Here is an 8,458-nt window from a genome sequence, read left to right on the forward strand (position 1 = left end):
CGGCCCGTTTCCTAACAGGCCACAGACCAGTACCCGCCATGGTGCAGGGGTTGGGGACCACAGTGCTGGAGGATTCCAGCACTTCTTCACTGGAGACTTCTTCACACCTAACGAGAGGAAAGCAAAAGAGACAGCCCCCTCCTTGGAAATACACATACACATACACACACATACACACACCTCTTCTTCTTCCATCTAAGCATTATTATGATTACATGCGATGATTGGAAGTACTACAGCCAGGTTGCTACCAGCCTGAAGTTGAAGACAACACATAGATGAGGAAAGAGCAAAAGAAGCCTAGAGAAGTGGAGCCAGGCTCTAATTTGTGTTTCTCACCTGCTGACACCCCAGCTCTCAACTTTTTGTAATGTGTGATGATGAATTTCTTTGTTAAGTCGATTTCAGTTGGGATTTACTATTTCTTAAAGCCAATGCATCCCAATCAAAACATGGACACCCCCAAGCCAGGCCTTCATCAAAGACCGTGGGTGGGTAAAGCTCTCACAAAAATACCTACTGCATTAAATGGGTTCAGTGGACTTGGGGAACATGAGCAATGAAGAATGTCCTGAGAAGTCCCAGCTCATGGGAAGAAAAGTGAAAAAGAAAAAACTTACTTCAGCAGGGAGTAAAAAGGATTCTATTGTCCTCTAATCTAGTGTACATAGACTCACGTCTGAGTTCCAGAGCAAGCACATTGCATATTCATGACTATTTCCCTAGAACCTCCATGACATACTGGAAGGTGCTAGCAGCTCTGGTGCCATCACTTGGTCACATCAGAGACTAACTGAAGCTTCCTGGAGAGAAATAGTGTCTTTGAATCTTGGTACTAAATGGGCACAAAATGTCCCATTTTGGAACCAGGGACAACAAATGGTTGGAATGTCAACTCAGACTGATTCCAACTGACTGTGTGAGGACTCAGGCATGAGAGAATGTCATGATCAATTAGCAACGTCCGTCATGAAGCTGGCCGGGGCCCAGCAGGACACATGCCACACGTGAGCCTGCCTGAATCCCTTCTGAGATGGACCTCAGCCAACAGCTCCCTCAGAACAGTGAAGATGTGCTCCCTCTAACACCCCATGTTACATGTTCAAAAATCTTACATTTTATTTTTTCTCTACTCTTAAACGAAGATACACTTACAAAAGTGCACTGTCTCTGACCAATGTAATTATTATTGAACAATCCACCAAACCCAGGAGCTTTTCTTGTCACATTTATTGTCCTTTGTGCTTCATGGTACTTGACAATCCTCAACTACTGCTGTTTCTTGAAGAGCAACAGCACTCCATCTAGTAAATTTTACTTCGGAATTTCAGTACCATCATTATTTTTAGCACTATCCTTGTCTTCCTGCTGCATCCTAAAGTTCGTAGCCATGGGTAGCTTTGACATGCTTCGAAACTTCTTTTGTTCTTCCAGGAAGCTTTTGGAGAGAGTCCAACTTCATGATGTCCCTATGAAACAAAGCCATGGAGAATCCTTTAACTTTACCTCCACAAATATTTCTTGAATACCCACTTTGTGCCAGGTGCAAGAGCACGTACGAAAACGAATAAAGAAGAAAGGAGAAGTATCTTTTGCTGAGATGCTGGTATGCTACGCAATGTGCTGATACCATGCCGGAGATTTTGAAGTGTCCAGCTCACTCTGTTCTCGTAGCAACTTCCCAAAGCATCATTATCACAATTACAGCTGAGCAAACTGAGGCTCAGGGACGTTACATGACTTGCCCAGTCATTCATCTAGTGATTAGTGGAGCTGGAATCTGACATGTCTGTCTGACTGAAAGCCCACAATGTTTTCACTCACCATGACATGAAACCAAATGAGAAGTATGGTTCACAGGAAAGGGCTGGGGGGTGTCTTGGGAAATTTGGAGTCAGAGCACTTCCTAGCAAGCTGTATGAAAGTGGGCCAGTTACTAACCTCTCTTAGTCTTGGCAGCCCAGTCAACATGGGCTAATACCTAGCTTGCAAGGTTATTGTGAAGATTAAAGATAATACGTGTAAAGCACCTAGCACACAGTATGTGGTCTATGAAAAACAGCTATTGTTCTTCAGAGCTACATAAATTATAATTTCTCAAAGAGGCAGTAGCTATTTTCCTATACGTTGAATTCTCGGAACTTACGATGGGTGCAAATTATGAAATTTAGGATCTAAGCTTGCAAGATTTTGCTATATGGCTTTGAGAAGGTATATGGTTTTCTCAAAATCTCATAAGAATCTGCAAGAAAAGAAAATCTCAAAGCAGAGGCAAGTTCAGAGACTGGCTTTCCTACTCCCAAATCTTCATTCAACTGCGCTACTGGCCAGGAATGACAAGAAGACTCACCATTGTTTGAGTCTGCTCGTGAATTTGCATGAAAAGTGATAAAAAAAAAAAACAAAAAACCGGCCCCCCTGGAATAGCCAAGGTACTGCAGCAAGTGGAAGACCATTATCTAAACAGCCTGGGATCCCACCACAAATCTTTACAGAAAAGCACAAATTCGCATTGGATCAGGTTTTTGTTGGTCTCCAGAGAATGCTGACTTTGTTAACGCCACAACAAACATGTCTCTGAATAAGGGAATTGACAGGACACCCGCCTCTGCACTGAAAACTGATTAAAAGTAAGTCCAGCCCTTTCTATTCTCTCAAGAGTCTTCACAGTTTCTAAGCTGTTTCGTCCTTTGTGATTTAGTAGTTTTTATGGCAGGAAGACGCCATCATTGTTTCTTCTGGTGATAATCCACACAGTATAGCATGAATACTCAAGCACTCACACAGAGCAACGGTCTGTCTCCCACACAGAAGAAGGAGAGTTGGCAAAGTGGCAGGGCTTGATAGTCCCTGAAAACACAGCCCTGTGGCAACCAACCCCACCCCCCAATAAAAGGTTTTCCCATCTCCCATCACTGATGCTGCAAATTCCACTCTGGAGGCAGAGTGACATAGGCAGGCAGCCCTTCCCAAACTTTTCCATGAAAGGACCCCTTAAAAACAGGGGAAGAAGGCCAGTCGCAGAGGCTCCCACCTGTAATCCTAGCACTCAGGGAGGCCAAGGTGAGAGGATAGCTTGAGCTCAGGAGTTCAAGACCAGCCTGAGCAAGAGCAAGACTCCGTCTCTACTAAAAATAGAAAAATTAGCCAGAGGTGGTAGTGCAGGCCTGTACTCGGGAGGCTGAGGCAGGAGGATTGCTTGAGCCTAGGAGTTTGAGGTTGCTGTGACCTAGACTGACACCACGGCACCCTTCTCAGGGTAACAGAGTGAGACTCTGTCTCCAAAAAAAACAGGGGAAGAACAAGGATTGCACGACACTGTGAATATACTGAAAACCACTGACTTGTACATTTCAGAGTGAGAAGCTAGGTTATATGAATTATATCTTAACAATAACAATAAACATTAAAAACATACACAGGGGAAACTCAGCCTGTGTCCTTGGGAGGCCAGCAGGGCCCAGATTCAAGTGGACAGCTCTAAGTGTGAGCCCCTGTGCATGTGGCATTCTGCTCCATGATATATCTATATTCGTTGTAATTTTTTAAGGTTATTTACCAGTTAAAATAATTAATTTTTATCCCATCTGATACTCAAATAAAATTGATATCCCAGAAAGATATACCTTAGTTTCTTGGGGTTTTGGAGAATGCTGTGGCAGCACCACTCACTTGTGGGTTTGGGAAACATGAAGGGGAGACAGGCTTACCAAGGTGGGATCCCAGGGTGTGGACCCCAGGGTGTGGATCCACGGGTTTGGATCTCAGGGTGGAATCCGAGGATGTGACTTCCAGGGGCCCCCAAATGGTGCTAATGTTCTTATTTGGGGTGACTCTCACTCACATTTTTCACAGAATAAGTTCAGGGTTCTGGGCTACCAAAGGTCCATCACCACGTGTGTGGGCTCATATGTCAACTCTCACTCTTCCATGTTCTGTTGACGGTACTGTCTCAGGTCTACAACACCCAATGACAGCAAGCATCGTTCACCTTGTGTGTCCCCACTGCTGCACCCAGAGCAGTCTCCAAAACCCTAATAGGCTCTGTACCTTCACGTGCAGCAGTCCTCAAAGGGTGGTCTCACCTGCATCCTCCGAGGGCTTTCAAGACTGCCTCTCTGCAACACAAGTGGAGCCTTCTAACCCACGTCCTCTCTTGCCTCCAGTCAATGTGGTGACATCACGCTCTCCCACTTCAGTTTTCAGCCATTGTGGAGAATGTAAGGACACACCTTCCACGATGGACATAGCTTACTCTTCTCACTCCACCCACAGGCCCCTCGCCTAGCCTCCCTACGGGTGGCTGTGCAGAGATCACATTCTAGGGATGCAGTAATTACAGCCTAAAAAGTTCAAGACAAGATGTGCTTGGTAGATCTGTCATTCCACATTTACATTATAAAATTCAAATGGTAGATTTAACAAGCCAGAAAATTACCATTCACATATTCCTGTACACTCTGGGTAAGATTTATATTTGTGCTCAACAACAACAAAGCACAGCAACATTTAAGAGAGTCAATGGAAGCCCGTGTTCACAGCTGGCCTGACACATGACTTAGCATCACAAGGAAAGGATGCTGTGACCAGCATTGCATGTGAAACACAAATGTACCCAGATCTACAAGTTTGGGGGTCCTAGGTGAGGCCATGTCCCTCCCACACATATAAACAGAGCTGCCCCCTGAACCCTCTGCTCTCAGCCTCCCTGGGCTCGGTGGCCGCTGCACCCTGCTGGCCTCACCGCACACACCTCATCCCCCTCCTCTCTGGAGTCCAGACTGCCGTATTCTGGCTTTTCCAGGCCACCCTCAAAACACCGTCTGCACCGCTGTGGATCTGCCACACAGCGCTGCGCTGACTTCAGTTGCTCCCTTCTCCATCTTCCCTGCAGGGTGCTGCCTGTCCCTTCTGAGACCTAGTTCTGCCGCAGAGCCGCCTGGGCCCCTCATGATGCCGATGTGAACCCCAGAATTCCTAAGGGGCTTTTTCAAAAGTCATTTTGTTTCTGCTATACATTAACCACAGAAGAACTCTAAAGCAAAAAAGAAAAAAGACAATTATGTGAAAAATGGCTCAGAACCATGAAATAGATGCTGATTATAAATATAGGCTTCAGGCATTATGAAATGAGGCAGCTCTAAATTTTCAAAGAACAAAGAAAAAGCAAGAGGATTTTTAAAATATCAAAAAGACTTTCAGATTATAATTAGCAAATTGACTAACCTTTTTAAAGGTAAAAGTGAATTTCTAAAGCCTACGGCATTCATGGAACTGTGTAATACTGTACGTCTAGGGGACCAGTTCTGCCAACCTCCTCACTTCACAGATGAGAAAACAAAAGCTTCCACGACTTTCCCAAGGTCACAAAACAAGCTTGTGGCTGCCAGGATGCCAGTCAGGGCTCCTGACTCTCTTCCTCGGGTTCTTTCTACTCGTTCTACAATAGAAGCTGCTTTCACAAGTGGGCAACAGCTCTCAGATTACTTGGTTAAATTTATGGTGGGAGCGTTTGTGAAGGTGGCGGTAATGGTGGTGACAGCAGGAGTGGAGGAGGCGGTAGTGATGGCGGAGGTGGATGTGGACGTGGTAGTAGTGATGGTGGTGGCGGCTGCGGCAGAGCTGTGCTGGTGATGGAGGTGATGAAGGTTGGAGGTGGCGATGGTGGTGGTGAGGGAGGTGAAGGGGGGGGTCGTCGTGATGGTAGTAGAGGTGGCAGTGGACATGGACGTGGACGTGGAAGTGGTGGCAATGATGCTGGTGGTGGCTGTGGTAAAGGTGGTGCCGGCCCTGGAGGTGGTGGTGGTGGAGATGGTGGCGACAATGGAAACAGTAGTGGCGTATATACGCTGGGAAGTTGAAGAGTAAGGGGCAGTTCGAGGGCAGCTCAAGGTCATATCAGCCAAAGCTCAGATTCAGTTAAGACTGGATAGATCTAAGAAATTGGTGGAATGAGAAAAGGGATGCAGCAGGTATAGACAGATCAATTAGCTGTATCTATAAACAAAATAAGAGAAATCGTATAGCAACTGAGGAAGCATCAACATCATAAGGATCTCTCGGTGTGGATTGCCATGCAAGTTGGATATTTCCAGGCCAGGGAAAAGCTCCTAACAGTGAGGCTTGAGTGCTGGCACTTGGGTACAGGTACAGGTTGTGAAATCTGTCAAAGTCTGTTGATTGCCTTTTCTGTGCATGGACCTCAGCTAGGCCTTGGCAACACAAGGGTAAGCAGGAAAGCATGACAGACCATGCCCTGTTCTGCTCTGTTCCCTATCTTTAAAGGTCTGGAGTGTTTTGCTTTGTTTTGTTTTATTTTTTAATCTTAGGAAAGTTGCCAGGCTGAATAAGGCAGTGTGCCAAGTCCTGCCAAACTGCATGTGGTGGTGCAGGCTGGAGGAACCCAGCTTATCTCCCGCAGCGAAGTCTGCATGACTGGAAAAAAAAAGAAAAGTGCTCGTGTTGCCATCCACTTTGCGCACACAGTGCCACCATGTGGAAGGCACCTGTTGGCTGGACCTGCACAAAATAAAACTGGAGCAGTGGCAGCTTTTAAGCCAACCTCTCACGTTCATCAGGGAACTCAAAGCACTGCCCACATGTGATTATTGTGCTCAACTGAGGCCAGGAAAAGGCTGTTGAACCTGAGGGTTCAGTGGACCCTTAGCGATCAGCTGTCAGGCCCAAGTTCTCACTGATCTCCTCTGGGAGATCTCTGGTCAGAACCACAGAATCAATGCGCAGCTCTCCTCAGACCATGCAATCCACTCCACTGATGGACTCTCCTGAGTATGAAATGCAGCTTTTTCTTTCACAAAAGCCTAATTCCAATGGCAGCTATTTCCAATGGCAGAACAATTCAGCTCGTTAAGTCTTTTCCGGATCAGGTCTTATTCACCACCCTCTGACCTTTATTTCAAGTCCTCTCTATCCCTTTCCTTTTGAAATATTGTTCTTTCTGGTTCCATGCTTGTCTTGTTATTAGGTGGAATAATGCACGAAGATAACTGCCTCGGGATTAGCCTGGTTCAGTTTATCAGATGGCGAGTGTCTGCTCTGCGCAGACATGGGTGATACGAGGATCAGAGATACATCCTCCTCCCTAAAGAACTTAACAAATGTTAGTGCCTCAGCTGGCAGCTCTGTGTTACGTGTATTATTCTAAACGTTGAGCATGCACCTTTAACTCCAGCAGGGAGATAGGCTTGTAACCTTTGTAGCAGCCACAGGCATGAGAACAGATGTTAAGCAGGCCAGACAGGTGCAGGACAACTCCTTCCACATCCTTTCCACCTGAGTCTAGAGAGAACTCAGTGGATCTTTGCAACTCCCCTCAGAAACCGGCAGTGAGGGACATGGGGGAGAAAAAAAAGTGTAGAATCACACTGGATATTCTGTTGACCTTAGAGGTTGCTTCACTCGGGTTCCCTGAGTAACTTAGAATTTTATTATAGTATATACAAAAACTTAGAATTTTTTATAGTATATAAATCAACTTATTATAATATATAATTTCACTTTGGGTTTTCCAAAGCTGAAAATGATCTTAAATCTTTATCTCAGTTACACACCACTACCAGATTCCAGCCTTGAGACCAAAACAAAGTTTCTTCTACTTTCTAAATTATGGGTTCAAGTTTTTAGGTGATAAAAACCTTTTTCAGGTTGTAAGTATAAACCTATTATAAATGTCCAATCGATGTCATCCTTCCACATAAATTAAGGATATCATTGAAGTTACCTCAGAAGATACAGCCAATTAAATTTTCTCTTTTCTATTGAATCATGGAATGTAAGAGCTGGTACGGTTCACAGACACAAACCAGTACAGCGGTTCTGAGTGCTAGGCTATGGACCAGGGCTGGTCCATAACCAAGTTTTCATTGGTCTAACACAAAATGAGGAAAATGAGAGGTGTGTGTCATTGTGAGCAGATGATTGCCCATTCTTAGGGAGTTCTTTTATTTTAAGATTAACCCCATCTTACTCTTCTGGTATTAAAATGTCCTTTGGCCAGACATGGTGGCGCCCATCTATAATCCCAGGACTTTGGGAGGCTGAGGCAGGAGGATCGATTGAGGCCAGGACTTTGAGACCAGCCTGGACAACACAGCAAGACCCTGTCCCTATAAAAAAATTTTAAAATTATCCAGGCATAGTGGCATATACCTGTAGTCCTAACTACTTGGGAGGCTGAAGCAGGAAGATCACTTGAGCACAGGAATTCGAGGCTGCAGTGCACTAGGATCATGCCACTACACTCTAGTCTGGATGACAGAGCAAAAGCCTGTCTCAAAATAAAATAAAATGTCCTTTATAAAATGAAGGCGACCATTATTCTGTCTTCTTTTGCAAAGTTTCTGTTCATATCCTTTGCCCACATTTTGATAGGGCTGTTTGATTTTTTCTTGCTGATTTTTCTGAGTTCTAAATAGATTCTGGTTATCAGCCCTCTGTC

This window comes from Propithecus coquereli, unplaced genomic scaffold, assembly GCF_000956105.1.
Source record: "Propithecus coquereli isolate 6110/MARCELLA unplaced genomic scaffold, Pcoq_1.0 Scaffold12, whole genome shotgun sequence".
Classification (NCBI taxonomy): Eukaryota; Metazoa; Chordata; class Mammalia; order Primates; family Indriidae; genus Propithecus; species Propithecus coquereli.